Source organism: Hypanus sabinus, chromosome 2, assembly GCF_030144855.1.
Source record: "Hypanus sabinus isolate sHypSab1 chromosome 2, sHypSab1.hap1, whole genome shotgun sequence".
NCBI classification, from domain to species: domain Eukaryota; kingdom Metazoa; phylum Chordata; class Chondrichthyes; order Myliobatiformes; family Dasyatidae; genus Hypanus; species Hypanus sabinus.
Genome location: NC_082707.1, coordinates 81993944 through 82012501, shown reverse-complemented (window position 1 = coordinate 82012501; position 18558 = coordinate 81993944).

Genomic DNA, 18558 nt, shown 5'->3' with positions numbered 1-18558 from the left:
TATTTGTTTTCTATGTACCATGTCATGTGTATGTTACTCAAAATGGTTTTTTTTGGTTTGTTAAGAGTGGGAATGCTTCTTTGTCTGATAAGTGTGTCGCTCGCAGTTGTTTTGCTTTATACTTGTTGATATGGTAATTGTGGCGTGGTCCTAGGTGTGAAGACATGGAGGTCGGAGGCAAGCGACGAGGGGTCGAATGGTTCGATGTTTGAGCTCCAACGATGTGCACTAAACTGACTGAACTTTCATAAGTTGGCGCCTTTTTGTTTTTTTCCCTTGCATATATATTGTATTGCCTAATACTCTTTTAATTTTAGTAAACTCTTTAAAGCGTATTTCATAACGGTATTTGTTGTGGGTTTGATACTGTGGGCGGGCGCGAGGCATAAACTCGATTCTCACAGCACCTGCGTATACGGGAGGTGGGATTGGTGTGTGGCTGGATCTCCTTTTCCCCTAGACATATACCAGCCTGTTGGGTAAATGTTACATCTAAGAAGATACGCAATCATGCTAAAAGTTGGAAATGACATGAATGTGCAACTGTTGTATTCAACAAAGAGATTCCAAGAGCTTTGCACCATCTGCAGTAATTTATCTATGTAAGTGCTGATAAGTTCATGATCAAATGAAAAGGTGGAAGAAGAATATTTTCTGTGCATTCTTTACTGATGGTATCCTGCCTCCACCCTTGACAGTGAGTCTTCATGGAATCTGTTGCAACATGAACAAAGTCACTGGAGAGACACTGAAGCTAATGGTTATAGAATAATGGTTTTATTCAACAAAAATAAGAAGCAGGCATCATATTGAGATCTTCTTGGATGAAGACACCTCCTGACCCAATATTAAATGACATTTTTCTATGCTAACCACCAAAGGTAACAGCAGGACAATTCTATAGTTACAATGTATCTACAATGCTTCTTTTGAATTACATATGATTTTCACAAACCTCCTTCTTCACACCCACCTCCAGACACCCACAATGAATGTTAATTAGTATTGCCTAGTTTGCAATCAACTTTGGTCGACAGCACCAGCAAACTATTGTTCAGGGCTGTGTTTTGAATCTGATCTACAATCCATGTTCATGTCTGAAGATTGGTTGCTGGTAAAGTTAATATTTGCTATATAGCCCAACTCCAGAATATGCCCTAATAGGATCAAGTGGGAAGGCAGCATATATATCAATCCTTCACCATATGTGTTTGGAAATCTTCTTGTTGAACTTGTGGCACAGGACAGCATCTTGGAGCAAAGAATATGAGATACATTCATTTTTTAATTAATTGTTTCAGTAAAATGTTAAACACAAAACTTACTAACTGTTTTAACAAAACACAAATCTCATTAACTTTTAAAATATTACTTTTTGAGTTAAAAAAGCGTAACCCTTCAATTTCTTCTTGAATATTTTTGTTTGTTTCTTGCAGAGTGAAACTATCAGAAAGGTTTGTATAATTTCACACATTTGACAGCCAGTTAAACTATGAAGGGTACTACTTCAAGCTGTTTTCTGTTGCCTTACCATTAATAACAAATAGGATTGAGAGTGAAAGTTGACAATAGCAGATCTGCAGTATGTTTTTATTGGCTTGCAGGTCAGTAGTTCAACATTGGCAGCAGGCTCTGGCATTATATTGTTCACTGTGTGCTCAAGTTAGAGGAACAGCTTTGGCAAAAAAAAATACAAGTGTGTTTGAAGTGTATATGGTGATTTTTCTGCTTCCATTTTCATGAGTAAATAGTCTATTATATTGCAATTTAGGCTCTAGAGATTTAACTGAGGAAGAAGTCAGTAGAAGAGTATGTAAGGTATGATACATAATCTCTTATATAAACTAGTTAGACAGGATAGATAATTTCAGCATAGTACCATACAACAGAATGGAATGAAGCTAGAACCAAAGGTCTATCTTCACATGGTCTTGACAAATACATGACATAATTCTCAATTGGTTTTCAATTACTTATATCCTGCCCATTACACACGATGGCTAATATAATAGTTCTTATGAATATTTCTGATAGCTGCTGGGATACAACTTAGCAGTTAATTAACCCAAACCAATGTTCAAGGCAAGGTGCTCAGTGAACCAGCAATCAAACAAAACAAATTAGCTTACGTACTTTATTAACCTATAGGATGCTTGATTTGATTGACAGTGGGGTGAGAAACAGAAACACATGCAGGAGAAATCTGAATTTACTGTGTTGACTCCTTGAGTACGGAGCAAGAGAGAATTTACAAACTCAGATCAGCATCTACCATGCCTATTCTGCAAATGCAGCTTGGCACGGACTAGAAGGGCCGAGAAGGCCTGTTTCCGTGTTGTAATTGTTAAATGGTTATATGTTGTATGGTTACATGGCTGTTGTATTAGAGCAGACACCCAACAAATTTGACACTTATGCCCCATTACATCACTTGCACTTAAGACATCATTGAAGGTCCTCCATCCCTATCTGTCCTTGGCCGTACCATCGCACATGTATGTAGAAGGATTCTTTTCTGCTGTATCCATAACAGGTTTGTTAGGCCTGATCTTAGAGGAACAGTGGACTGCAAAATTTGAATGCTGGTCTTATTCTTACACATGTTTACATCCAGTTGTGGTTTGCGGAAGAAAAACAAAAGAAGCTTGGCTGGTGCAATGTCCCTCCCATTCACATCGGACTTCAATATGTTCAATAGGTACATTTAATGTACACAATATAAACCTTGAAATTAATTTTCTTTGAAAACATCGACAACAACAGAAAAATGCCCCAGATAATGAATGACAGTTAAACATTAGAACCCCAAAGCAGCCTCAAGCTCCTCCCTCCCATACACAAGCAGCCACAATGACAATCCACCAGCAAAACAAAAGCTTTGGTGCCCTCCAACGAATACTCAAGCGTGCAGCAAAGCATCAATACAGACACAGTACCCCGAAAACTACTGTTATGTTAAGGGAACAATGAATATAGAATTGAGACAGGTTTCTTTATAAACAATTAAACATTTATTTAAACTCTGCTCAATAAAATGAAAAGTAAACAAATGACTAACTTAACCAGAAGTTAACTGCTATACGGCAACTCAAACAGTTCTTAAAGTGATAAATGCAAAAGTCCAAATAGACAATAGCCATTCAGCCCTTCAAACCACCACTGCCTTTCAATGAGATCATGGCTGATCATCCACAATCAGTATCCCGTTCCTGCCTTCTCCCCATATCCCTTGACTCTGCTATCTTTAAGAGCTCTATCTAACCCTTTCTTGAAAGCATCCAAAGAATTAGCTTCCACTGACTTTTGCGGCAGAGCATTCCACAGATCCACAACTCTGTGGGTGAAAAAGTTTTTCCTCAACTCCATTCTAAATGGCCTACCCCTTATTTTTAAACTGTGGCCTCTGGTTCTGGACTCCCCCAACATCAGGAACGTGTTTCCTGCCTCTAGTGTGTTCAATCCCTTAATAATCTTATATGTGTCAATCAGATCCCCTTTCACACTTCTAAATTCCTATGTATACAAGCCCAGTCGCTCCAATCTTTCAACATATGACAGTCCTGCCATCCCGGGAATTAATCTCATGAACTTCAAATTTGGAGAACAAAACTGAACACAATACTCCAAGTGTGGTCTCACCACGGCCCTGTACAACTGCAGGAGGACCTCTTTGCTCCTATACTCAACTCCACTTGTTATGAAGGCCAACATTCCATTAGCTTCCTTCACTGCCTGCTGTACCTGCATGCTTACTTTCAGTGACTGATGTACAAGAACACCTGGATCTTGTTGTACTTCCCCTTTTCCTAACTTGACTCTATGATTTATACAATCAATTAGGAGAGACTTTTCTGAAGTAATGAATGGCTCAATGACATGATGTTACTGCTGATCCCAGCTGAAATATGCCTTGCCTGAAGGATTCATGAAGGAAATTTTAAAAATCGTTTGAAGGAACTGACCTTTTCCTTGGTGAATAACACGACCCCCAACCTTTTCTGCTCTTACAATGCAGGGGCTATCTCGGATGCAGGTTACTATTTCTGGAACAAAGATCCAATAAGGTTGATCCAGTATTAAACCGCCGATGACACCAACTTTACTCGATCCTTTGGGTTTCCATACTTCAGTAAAGCTTCACTCTCCAATACTTAGACTATAAAATTAAGTCGAAGATACACTAAACACAACTGGCAGTGATTTTCAAAACTGCCGGCACAACAACAATGTACCTTGCAGTAAGAATTAAACATCACTTTAAATCAAAACTGTGTCATGAAACCAAATACACAGCGTAACAGAGTAATGGACAACTTAAATGATGAACGATGTCCCAACAAAAACTTTTGCATCACAGCAGGCTTTCCCCGTTTTATGCTTGTTGAGAACAAGTTATCATGTGACCTCACATTGGCGGGAACTTTACATCATGTGACCTCACACTGGTGGGAAAATACATCACCCCACCATACAAGACCATGACATCACGTTCACCAGATACTCAATTACATCATGATCATGAGACAATCACAAGATACCCACAAGGTATGTAACACCTCCCTCCAAAAAAAATTTGATCTCTCAAGAGCAAAATTTTTACAATTAACTATTTACAAAAAAAAGAACAAATGTATAAAATCTACAGCATACACAATGTACATTGTATTATCATATAGCACCTTACAAACTAATATACAGTAAGAGTGTTACAGATGTTAAAATACCACTCCATAAAAAATTACATTGTACATTCAACATCTAGATAGACAGGCAGCAATCACATTATCTTTGACTTTAATATGAGTTATCAAAATATTATACTCTTGTAACATTAAACCTTTGTTGCTAAATTGGAGTTTGAATAACTTCCTTAACCATTTTCCTTAATCAAGCCTGGACCTACAACAGAACCAAGGTAAGTCACAGTGGCATGGCCAAATTCACTTTTAGCTAAACTAATAGTTAAGTTAGTTTTTGGAAGCCTTTCAAATAGTTTCTCCACCACAGTATTATGTGCTTACCAAGTACCATTTCCTGTAACTAAGTCATCAATATAGTCATCTGTTTCCATTACAGCATTCACCTTCCTGTAGTCAGTACAAAACTGTATACTACTGTCTGACTTAAGCACCATAACACAAGGTGAACTCCAATTCTAATTAGAAGGGATAATAATATTATTCTCCAACATATTTTTAATTTCTTTCTCAGCAAGTTCACATTTTTCCATGTTCCTCCTATATGGATGTTGCTTTATGGGTTTGGCATCTTCAACATCTACATCATGTGAAGCTACTGTGGTTCTTCTAAGAATGTCTGGAAATAATCCTTTATATTTAAAAATTAATTGCTTCATCTGCTACATCTGCTCTGGCTGTAAATGAGCTAATTTCTAATCAATATTTTCCAGAATTGTTGAGTTTGGTACTCTGGCAGAAATAATATTGGGTTTAGAATGAGTTTCAGATGAATCATCCATTAAGTTCCTAGTGAGATTAGACTCATCATTATTGACCATAACAGTCATAGTAGCAGACTGTTTCTTATAATATGGTTTTATCATATTTATATGACAAAGTTGGGTTGGCCTTCCTCTATCTGGCATTTTTATCACATAATCCACATCATTAACTTTAGACATAATTTCATAAGGACCATGAAATCTAGCTTGTAAAGGATTTGTTTGCACTAGGAAAAGAACCAACACCTTATTTCCAGGCTTAAATGACCTCATTCTAGCTCCTTTATCATACCAGGTTTTCATTTTCTCCTGAGCTGATTTTATATTTTCCCTGGCCAAGCCACAAGCATTATGTAATCTATCCTTAAATTTTAAAACATAATCCAGCAAATCAGCATGTACCTCTTTATTAATCCATTGTTCTTTTAATAAGGTCAAAGATCCTCGAACTTTATGCCCAAATACAAGTTCAAATGGACTAAAACCTAATGAATCCTGTACCGATTCCCGTACTGCAAATAGAAGTAAGTATATGCCCTCATCCCAATCATTTTCATTTTCTACACAATACATCCTAATCATAGTCTTGAGGGTAGAATGAAACCTCTCCAAGGCTCCTTGTGATTCTGAATGGTATGCAGAGGAGGTAATCTGCTTAGCTCCCAGTTTATAAATTATCTGTTGAAACAATCCAGACAAAAAATTACTGCCTTGATCAGATTGTATTTCCTTAGGCAACCCAAAATAAGTAAAGAATTTTATAAGATCCATTATTACAGTTTTAGCTGTTATATTCCTAAGTGGCATTGCCTCTGGAAACCTAGACACAGAGCACATTATGGTCAATAAGTATTGATGGCCAGTTTTAGTTTTTGGCAATGGGCCTACACAATCTACAATAATTTTGGAAAACAGTTCACCAAATGCGGGAATAGGTTGCAGTGGGGCCACTGGAGTCACTTGATTAGGTCTATTCACAATTTGGCAAGTACGACACATTCTACAAAATGTCACCACATCTTTTCTCAAACCAGGCCAGTAAAAATGCTCAAAAATCTTGTTCACAGTTTTCTTCACCCCTTGATGTCCACCCAAGGGCACACTTTGAGCTAAAGTTTAAATCTCATTCCGATAAACTTTAGAAACAACTACCTGGTAAACAACCTTCCATTCATCAGTTGCAGGAATTGTAGGTGATCTCCACTTCCTCATCAACACTCCTTTCTCAAAATGATATCCTACTGGCACCTTATCAACTTCACTATCTGGGAGAGCTTGTTTCTTTAATTCCATAATTTCAGGGTCTCTACTCTGCTCTGCTATCATCTCCTCTGAGACAGAGACAAATCTTCATGGTTAGACTTACTGCAAGAATCTTGATCAAAAAATAAAGGTAAGAAAGTTTCTGACATATCCTCAAAATTTGAATCCCGAGTTGAACAGTCATGGGTAACAACCTCATCCTGCACATCAAGCTTTTTAGCCATAGCTCGAGTTACAACACAGGAGGAATCTGTGTTAGAATCCATCCGTGACTGCTCTGACTTAATTTTCAGATGCACTTCAGGAAAGACTTGTCCATCTGCTAAGTCATTCCCCAACAATAGAGAAACGTCATTCACATGTAAGCTGGGTTGTAATCCTACTTTAACCGGTTCTGTAACTAACCCTGACCTTAAATTTACTCTATACAAATGTACAGGCATAAGGGCCCTCCAATTCCTTGTATATAGTTTACCTCACCAGCGTCAGATTCATGACTAAACTTTAACACACTACCTAACATCAGTGATTGAGAAGCTTCAGTATCCCGAAGGATTTTTATTGGCACCGGAGTGGATCCCTCCTTCAAGGATACAAATCCTTCGGTTATAAAGTGATCATATCCCCTCCTAAATTGGTCAGACTCTGGCAAAGCTTCATGTGTGTGTATCGAATCCTGTGGATTTACAGGTGTTTCTGTATGTTTAACACATGCATCTAAGACTGCTTCCTTCTCCTTCTTCTTCAATCAGAAACAGTTAGCTATTACGTGACCAGTTTTCTCACACTAATTACAAATGGGACCAAACTGTCTTTCCTTCACATGTTTTCCTTCATCCTTACCTTTCTCACTAACTTCTGATTTAATTTCTAGTTTACCTTGACTCTCTATGCTATTTTTCCTTTTGAAAGTTCTACCCTGAGGAAATTTATTCTTATGGATTAAAGCAAACTCCCCTTTAGCAGACTCCTACAATGTACCTGTGTCCCACTCATTTAAGTATGTTCTTACTTCAACAGGGATGCTCATTTTAAATTCCTCCATTAAAATCAACTTTTTCAATTTATTATACTCCCCATTCACACTTTGAGAGGAAACCCATCTCTCAAAACATATAGCTTTATCATAGGAAAATTCCACGTAAGTTTTTTTCGCAGATTTCTTCAAATTTTGGAATCTTTCTCTATAAGCTTCTGGAACCAGTTTATATGCTTTCAGTATATGCTGCTTAACAATATCATAGTCAAGTGCTTGCTCAGCAGTTAAAGCTGTGTAAACTTGTTGTGCCTTGCCTTTAATTACACTCTGTAACATCACTGGCCAATTCTCTTTCGGCCACTGAAATCTGAGCAACAGCTTCGAAATGTTGGAAATATTTGTCGACTTCTGTTTCATTAAATGGAGGAGCTAATATAACTTCTCGACTAGTAACAAACTGTTTCCTAGAACAACAGGACTGATTCTCGGAGCTTAATTTCGCCATTGCTAGCTCAATCTCCCTCTTCCTCTCAGCTTCTTTAGCTTCAAATTCCCTCTGATATATTTGCTTCTCTTTCTTCAATTTCCCTCTATTCATTTGCTTCTCTAGTTTCAAATTCTCTCTTTTTATTTTCATCTTCTAACCTCTATCGTTCCAAGTCTGCTTTACATTGTTCTAACTTCATTTGTTCGATTTGTAACTGCATCTCTAGGTCACTTATTTGAAACATATCTATAACCACTTCATCAAAGCACCCGACTTTACATAGTGTGACACAATTTTTCTCTGAATTACAGGCTTTCTGGTAGCCTTCTAAATACCTTTAGGTTCCAACTTGCTAGCAATCTCAGATACATCACTCCTTTTCACCTTTGCTAATAACTCTGGGTCTGGCGATGCCAGAAAGTCATCAATATTCATTGTTGTTGAATACCACCCACAAGCCAATCAAACAGAAGAATCAGGTATTTCCCTTTTCCAAATCAGATCGATAATTAAGCAAGCACTTAAACTCAAAACCTGAACACATCCCAGACGAGCCCCCAATTGTTACGATATGGCAACAATGAATATAGAATTGAGACAGGTTTCTTTATAAACAAATAAACATTTATTTAAACTCTGCTTAATAAAATGAAAAGCAAACGAAAGACTAACAACCGGAAGTTAACTGCTATACGGCAACTTGAACAGTTCTTAAAGCGAAAAACGCGAACACAGTTCTTGAAGAGATAAATGCAAAAGTCCAAATGATTTATGCAGTCAATTAGGAAAGACTTTCCTGAAGTAATGACTTCCTCAATGACATGACGTTACTGCTGATCCCAGCTGAAATATGCCTTGATTCACGATGAAGGAAATTAAAAAAAATGACTTGAAGGAACTGACCTTTTCCTTGGTGAATAACACTGCCCCCAACCCTTTCTGCTTTTACAATACAGTGACTATCTTGGATGCAGGTTACTATTTCCAGAACGAAGATCCGATAAGGTCGAACCTGTATTAAACCGCCGACAACACCAACTTTACTCGATCCTTCAGTTTTCTGTACTTAGGTAAATCTTCACTCACCAATACTTAGACGTTAAAATTAAGTCGAAGATAAATCAAACATAACTTGCAGTGATTTTCAAAACTGCCAGCACAACAACAATGTACCTTACAGTAAGAATTAAAACTCCACTTTAAAACAAAACTGCATCATGAAACCAAATACGCAGCATATTGGAGTAAAAGATGGCTTAAATGATGTCCCAACAAAAACTCCTGCATCACAGCAGGCTTTCCCCATTTTATACCTGTTGAGAACAGGTCATCACATGACCTCACCATGGAGGGAAAATGCATCACCTCATCATCACAAGACCATGACATCATGCTCACCAGGTACTCAATTACATCATGGTCATGAGACAATCAGAAGATACCCACGAGGTATGTAACACTATTCATTCACTTGGTAATTTGACATACTGCAGGCTCTCTCTCTCTCCCTAATAAGGGAAAAAGAAGTGTCCTCATTTCACAGCAAGAGGGGATGTGTAACAAGCAACTCGCTGATTTCCGATGTTGAAAGTCTGTTGTGTCTGTTGTGTCTGAGCTGTGCACCAAGAGAGCTCAGGTCTCTGGACAGACAGCCAGAAGCCAAACAATTGCTCCCAATGTTCCATATTCTCCCTCAACACCTCAGTCAAGGGCACTGGCCCAGAATCAGCCCATCTCCGGAGCTGTGAAAATCCAGCACCCTGAAGACTTACTAGTTTTCCAGGCCACGTCCTTGGCATATCCAAAAGTGGCTGTTTGTGAGGCCCATTCCCGAAAAGAACCAAAGTCAAAGTGTAACTCCAGGTCAGGACATTTCAAAAGAACATTAAAAAGATAGAAATAGAGCTGTTTCTGAAGATGTAAGTAAAGGAGTCGCCAATTAGCGCCATCTTGACTTTACTCCACTCTCCGACTTTAAGGGATATTGGAATCTGAAGACAAATAAGAAGAGGGATACTCACCAATTTTTATGGCAGAGGCAGTGTTTTCCCCTAGCTATAGGTTGATAGCAGCTCTGGGCTAGATCTTGCTTGGGATTAGGAGTTGTAGGATGTGAAGTGTGGTGTCATAGTCCTATAAACTTCCATTTTACAAACTTTAAAAAAACTAATGCAAATATACGAAGTTCACACCTCATCACAACAGCTTGAAGATTTGAGTTCCCTTAATGAGCTCTTCATGTATTCATAATATCAATAAAGTAGACTGTTTGCACTGTCATAAGCACTAATGTTAAAATTCTGAGAGTCAGAATATTCCTGCCTAATACATGGACATCAGGATATTTGTTTTTTTTTTCTTTATCACACTTGTAGCAATGATATAGTGAAGACAATTGCAGAAACCCCACTCGAACATCAATGACCTTTCAGCTTATCAAAAATTACCTCTAATAAGAACTGACAGGGAAATGTGATACGTCAGTAATCACTTTCTCCATGTGTGTCTAATAAAAAAAATGTCCTTATTTGTTTAGTTATTAAAGATATTTATCTGGGATATCAAAATTGAGCTTGAAAGCTTATTTACAATGGGTTCCTGCTCAAGGGCAGAAAAGGGACATGACACAGCACAGGAGAGATTAAAATTTCAGAAATGGCACAGAAGTATTGAGCAAGGACAGGATATCAAATCAACATAAAACTATGCACAGCACAATGATTATTTGTTGGTGACAATACATCTCTTAACTGATATGAGAAGTGGCATTCATCACTTTCCAATAATTTTAGCCTTTTTCAATTAGCTTAACAACCTGGCACATTGTAGTTATTAAACATTTGGCATCAGCTCATATTTTACCTTCTCAATGAAAGATGAGAATCTGATGACACCATATGATCCACGCTGTCCGACATATTGGAAAACTGCTGGCACCCTGAAAGAAATATCATAGAAGAAGCAGATTAACCAGAACTTAAGTATAAACCATATAATCTGGGTCTAAAGTTGATTTATTAACTGTAGCACATATTTGCATTTTTTCCACATAATGCTTAACATTTCTCTGACATGCTGATTCGATACTTTCTATCCATCCTTGACAAGATGAAAAAGCAGAGAGTGGCTCTTAGCTATTTTTGAGGTCAGCAGCAATGACAAATAAATTACCAGAATTTGATTTTTTTTACATTTAAATAACTAAATTTGTTTGCATGCATAATATTAATACAGCTCTCAATATTCAGTACTCCAAGAAAGAGTACTAAATCTCCACTGGCACTCGATTGTGAATCAACAAAGCTACTTAGCTTTGGGATCAAATTGCCACACTTCCTGTCTGCAATCAAGTTCATTTTCTGTGGGTATTAATGACACACTATGATACTTCTGCCATACAGCAGCAAAGGCACATTTGGAAACTCACGAGAAGGCAGGATGAGAAACAAGGAGACATGAAAACTGAACTCGGAATTTTTGATTACAACCACCCACACCACTGAGGACATTTCAGTAAGGCAGCATCCATCACTAAGTATCCCCATCATCTAGGATATGCCTTCTTCTCGTTACTATCATTGAGTCCGAAGGCTGAAAAGCCACATTCAACAATTTAGGAACAGGTTCTTCCCTTCTGTCATCAGATTTCTTATTGGTTCATGAATTCATGCAGACTATCTTTTTGGTATGTTGATATATTTTGTAATTTATAGCATTTGAGTTGTCTTTGCACAGTACTGTGACTACAAAACAACAAATTTCATAGCATATGACAATAATAATAAAAACTGATTCTGATTCTATGTGTAATGATTATCTTTTCAGATCTGGTTCAATTTTCTTGAATGTGTAACTGTGCTCCATATGCAAAAACAAACCAAGTGAGGCAAGAGTTAATTGGCCAGATTTGATTTATAGATGAGGAAACAAAGCATAATATGTTCAGATTTGCAGAAACCAGAAAGCTGGGGGGGGGGGCACGAGTGTGAGCTGGAGAAGAATTCAGGAAGGCTCTAGAGTGATTTAGATAGGTTGACAGAGTGGGCAAATGGTTGGCAGATAAATGATAATTGATATACAGTATGTGTGGTTATCCACCTTTGTAGTAAGCAGGACAAATTATTATCTGAATGGCAAGAGGTTAGAAGAGGAAGAAGTGCCTTAAGACCTGAGTGTCCATGTGTACCATTTAATGAAGGTGAACATTGAGGCATGGCAGGTACGTAAGAAGGACTTTCATAATGTGAGGCATCAGCACAGGTCCATCGCAAGGCTGTGTGCTTAGCCCCCTCCTCTACATGCTTTACACTTATGACTGTGAAGCTAAGCACAACTCCAATGCTATTTTGAAGTTTGCTGACAACACCACTGTCATAGGCTGAATCGAGGGTAGTGATGAATCAGCATATAGGAGGGCGATGGTTGAGTGGTGCCACAGTAACAACATTTATACAATGTCAGCAAGATGAAGGAGCTGATTATTGACCGCTGGAGGAGGATACAAGAGGTCCCTGAACCACTACGATCAGAGGGATCAGAGGTGGGGAATGTCAGTAATTTTAAATTCCTCGGCAATGTCATTTCAGAGGGTAAGTCCAGCACATAAGTGTCATTACAAAGAAGGTACAAGTAGCAACATCTCTGCTTTCTTAGAAATTTGCAAAGATTCAGCATATCATCTAAAATGTTGGCAAACTTTTATAATATGTAGTACAGAGTATATTGACTGTTTGCATCACAGCCTGGTAGTGAAACACCAATGCCCTTGATTGGAAAATCCTACAAAAACTAGTGGATGCAGTCGTCCAGTCAACCACAGCTAAAGCTCCCCCCAAATCCTGCCATTGAGCATGTCTACATGAAACACTGTTGTAAGAAAGAAGTATTCATCATCAGAGAGCCCCCCACTACCAAGGATATGCTCTGTTCTCTGTTCAAAGGTACAGGAGCCTTTGGACTCACACCACCAGATTCAGGAACAGTAATTACTCCTCAACCATCAAGCTCTTGAACCACAGAGAATAGCTTCACTCTACCTCACTTGCCTCATCATCAAAGAAAATTTATTACCAAAGTACATATATGTCACCATATACAGCCCTGAGATTCATTGTCTTGCAGGCATTCTCAATAAATTCATAGAATCTGCTATTGTTATAATTCTATGAATTTATTGAGAATGCCTGCAAGACAATGAATCTCAGGGTTGTATATGGTGACTTATATATGTACTTGGATAGTACATTTTCTTTGAACTTTGAATTTTCATAATGTAAGGCACTGAGTACAGGAATAAGGATACCTCACTGGAATTGTGAGGACTTTAGTGAGCCCACACCTTGAGTGGGTGAAGTTAAAATCGGACAAAGTGGCTGCCTCTTTGAGCTCATCTGCAGAAGCAGTTTAAATTCCTCTCTTTAATGTCTTTATTTCCTTTTCAAGGCATTTGGGGTTCTATCGAGGTCCTGATCTGCAAGTGGCACTCAAACTGCAGATTTTTTACTCTGGATGAGTCCCATTCCTGCAGTTCACTGGCCAACCATTTTCTGACGTTCTCCAGGCATGGCTTGGAAGATGGCACCTCTGGGGTGAGGCCCTGTGGATGACCGATTCCAGGCTGATGGTGCAGATAGGGGTGTCTTGGGAGATCTTGCTTCTGCGGATGTAAGGATGGAGGTCTTTGTCATCGAGTGATTGGTCTCTCCTTCTCCCTCTCTCTCTCTCTCTCTCTCTGTCGATGGTGGAGAGAGTTTGCTGTCAGTTCTCGAGTCGGAGAATTTCAGAATAAAAAGCAATGCGCAGACTGTAGTACTGTAACCGCGACTATCATTCCTCCCTTTCACTGTGAAAATGGGTTATATCGCTCTGTCCATTGTCAGTGAGAGGGAGAGCCTGTGACATGTCAGACCGTTGCGGAAACAATAGTTTTTGCTGACTGTAGATCATCGTTGGGCACTTTGCTGTTACTCGATGGTTGGTGAATGCTGTCGCTTTGCTAAAACGGGCGGGGCGAGGGGGGAGGTTGATGCATTGATGCTTGCTGCTGCTTGCGCAGGGGTAAGAGGGGGCTTTGCGGTTCTAATGTTTCTCTGTTCATTCTTTTCACATTCTTCTGTTTTTCATGGATGTCTGCAAAGACAACTATTTCGGGTTCCATATTGTATACATTCTCTGATAATAAACTGAACCAGTTGAACTATATGCTCGTGTTTGTTGAATGATATTCTTGCTATGAATGGAGAGCAGAGAAGGTTCACTAGTCTAATTCCTGATATGGTAGAACTGATATGTGAAGAGATATTGGGATCATTGGGCTTATATTTATTAGAGTTCAGAAGGATGAAAGGGAACATCATTAATGGTGGGAAAGTATGTTGGACAAAGATAAGGAGAGATTTATTCCCTCAAGCATGATGAACCTATGGAATTCTTCATTGAAATTGAAGCTATGTCATTAACTTCAGTAAAAAAAAGGACTGATATAGAAATAATGGCAAAAGAGTGCAAGAGACAAGGGATTAAAGCAGAGGAAGTTACTGAATTTAGAACACCAGCCATGAGAACATAAAATGGTTTACCCTGGTCCTAATTTAATTTCTTCAAATTATTGAATGAGGAGAAAGCTCACATTTATTTAGCTAAACTTTTTGACAAAGTAACCAAAGATGTTTACTATGAATGCTTTGTTTTCAATCATCAGTATATCTACACAACATGACAGCAAGTTCTATAAAATTAAAAAAAACTCAATGGTCATACTGGATTATGTGTTATAAAATGGCACATAATGGACTATAATTTTATAATGTATTTATCTTGATGATTCTATTAAAGCGATCCACTCCAAGATGGCACCAAGCTACGATGTGTGTCAAAGTCATGTTTCTGGCTTAGTTGTTTTGTTTAGGTTTGTAGGGAGTGCTTTGGGACAGAGAGGGGAGTTAGGGATCAGTTTAGGGTTTAGGGTTAGGGATGAGTGGAATTAGAAGTGATGAAGGGTGTGGGAAGGAGCTTGAGTCCCGGTTGAAGCATTCAACGGTTGAAGATCAGAAATCCTGGAAGTTTTTTTTTTGCAAGAAGACCAGTCCTGGGTTCAAAGTCCATACAGGCAGCAAGTCCCGGATGCGACAGGAGACACGGGGCCTAATGACACCCCCAACGTCACTGGCGTCAGAGGATCATGCAAATTCAGAAGTAGAGGCCTGAAGCTCAAGCCTGGTAAAGTCTAGAGGGTAACATTGATGGTCAAAGCTTGAAGGTCAAAGACAGAAGATAGAGATATTAATGAGACACAAGATTCCAAAGGAGTCACAAGGGCCCGAGTCACCAGGATTGGAAGTCAAGGACTGAAGGTAAAGCCCAAGACCAGTGCCCTGTGATGAACTTGAAAGTTTGGGTCGTGATTCTGCGAATCTGGAATCCCAGCACCACGACGAGAGGCCTAGAGGCAGCCTGCCCCAGTGCTGGAGGCCTACTTGAGTGTGAGTGGTTGAGTGAGAGGGATGGGAACAGTGTTTAGTTTTCCATGTTGTGTTATTCTGTGGAACATTGTAGGTCTGCTAAACTGGTGTTTCAATGTGTGACAACACCTGAGGACTGCCCCCAACACATCATTGGGTCTGCTGGTCTTTAATACAAGTGACATATTTCACTGTATGCTTTGATGTACATATGCTAAATAAATTTGAATCTGAATCTGAAATAGAATCAATTCATCATTTGCCAATGCAGCTGTGATCCCTGTAATTAAAATATAGGGCATCATAATTCATGGGTAGCTGTGAATCTTGATGAAAAATGAAAAGGTACCATGAACAAATAACTAATTTAAGTTTCTAATTATTATTCTCCAAATGAGTAATGATTTGATGTGAAGATCGTTTTGCTTATACAGGTCCTTGTGTTAAGAAGTGTCCTGAAGGCAATTGTGCACTCCTACCTCAATGATTGAGTCAATACTGTCCTGTGTAATCTTTGTTGCTCAAATGCTGTGGATACTGAACTGACTTTAATTTGGTGAAAAATGCATATATACTGTATGCATGTGAAGTAAGAGTCAAATTAGCTGCTACATTGAGAAAGGCATTGCCCATTGTCAGAAGTATGTAGTGTAGGCTGAAATTTGTTTCAGTTTTAAAGGAGCATTAATTTGAGGAAAGTTAATGCCATATTTAAGCTCTGTTATTCATCCAATGCAAGTATTCAGTAGCAGGAGTCCTAACACACAAGTCCTACTTAATGTGAGCTAGCGAGTTACATCCAAAGACCATTGCAGAAACTCTACTAATACTGGCACTTAATGGTATTGTCTGATTTCATAATGTATCCAGTAATTTGATGTTTCTAGAACATGATGCATTAGCTTTGGGGTCCAGAATGAACAGAGGCCACGTAGAGCAGAACAAACTGTTCGCAAAGAGGAGATGAAGTAAGGAAAAACACAGGACCTGTGTAAAACAGACAAAATGCTGGAGAAACTCAGCATGTCAGCGGGCATCTATGAGAATGAATGAACACTTGATGTTTCATGCCGAGACCCCTCTTCAGGACTGGAAAGGAAGGGGGAAGATGCAAGAATGGAGAAGTGGGGGAAGGGTCTGAGTTTAACTAGAAGGTGATAGGTAACGCCAGGCAGGTGGGAAAGGTAAAGTGCTGGAAAGGAAGGAACTGGATAGGAGAGAAGAGTGGACTATAGAAGAGAGGGAAGGTGGAGATAACCTAGGGGGAAGTTGTGGGTAGGTGAGATGAGGTGAAAAACCAGAGTGGGGAATGGAAGAAGAGGGGCCTTTCTTATCACCTTCATGTCATTGCAGAGCCCTTTTAGTCAATGAACAGTCAGTGAAGTGTGATCACTGCTGTAAATTGGGTAATTTTTATATGGTAAGAAAATAAGAAAATTGGAGAAAGAATATGTTATCTGCCCCTTCATTTCTACCCCACTATTCAATACAGTTTACTGTTCTGTTCCAACTTCATTTCCCTATCTGTGTCAGTTTCCCACAGCTTCAATTCCCACAGTCACTCAAAAATATACAGTACTTACTGTATCTCATCTTTGAATACCTCCAGCTGTACAATCCACTGGGTTTGAGTTTACAGAGATCCAGATCACAGAAAAGTGATAATGGCCAAGTAACATATCTTCCCCCAAGACTATTAACTGAACAAATAAATATTACAAGAAAGAAATGCATAACTCAATATCCTTTCAATAGTGTCATAGCTTCTTTAGCATCCACTTAGAAAGTCAGACACAAGCTCATCTGAAATATAGCACACAATCTGACAGTGTGGTACTAGGGTTTCAGGTTTAATCTGTGCTCAAGATTATAGAATGGCTCTTCATCCCACAGTCTGCTGCCTCTGAAGTTAGATTATATGTCTGAGCCTTACATGAGATGAGAGGGGAAGGAGCTCTCAGACGAAGGGATATCCCTACAAAGGCTTGAGGTGAATTTGTGAATATAGTGAAAAACAATTGGTGAGAATATTTTTGGCCCTGTTCACTGTCTGAGCTTGCTACACCCTTTGCCCATGCTCCCACTTACTCCCACAGTTTTTCCCTGGAAAGTGCTGGGCAGAACACAGAGACTCTATGCCTTTAAGCCAGCTAAGGCTTGGAGAGGTGAATAATCTTAAGGTTTATCTTAAGGCTTTGAAAATTTCTAAAGAATTTCTTGATAGATATATTTTAATAATTCAAAATAATTATTAACTTAGATTTCAAATACAATATGTGCTGGGTTAAAAACCATTGTTAATTGAGGAATGAGAATTTAACACCTGTTGTAAGATCCTATTGAGCCCAAAATATGCTCACATAATTTACTTTGTATAATAACAAAATATGCTACTTTAGCTTCTTTCAGATCATTTTCTCAACCAATGTGGGCAATTGAATATCTTAAGAAGTATGGAAATATTATCAGCATATATTAGTCTTAAATACTGTATGTTATGGAATGCCATAATATACAGAATATACTGTATAGTCTGCACTTCCTGTGAGTGAGATGCTTACATCAAATCCCATTGCATTCTCAATAACTGTACTAGAAATCTATTCGCATATCATGGACAAAGTTCTGAACAAATATATACTTTAAATGTTCAATTCACATGAAATTTAGCTTAGTTTTATTTTGAACTAGCTGTTGGCACAAAAACATTGTATTTAATTTTAGTACAGCACAGTAATACTACGCTTGTAAATTAAATACATGAAAGATTGTGCACACACGCACGCCTGCACGCACAGACAAGCAAACATCATGCAATAGTTTTGATCATTAATTATTAATTACTATTCTTTCATGCTATGGTCTTAAAATTTTTCTTGAAATAATCTAATTTAATGCATTTAATCCA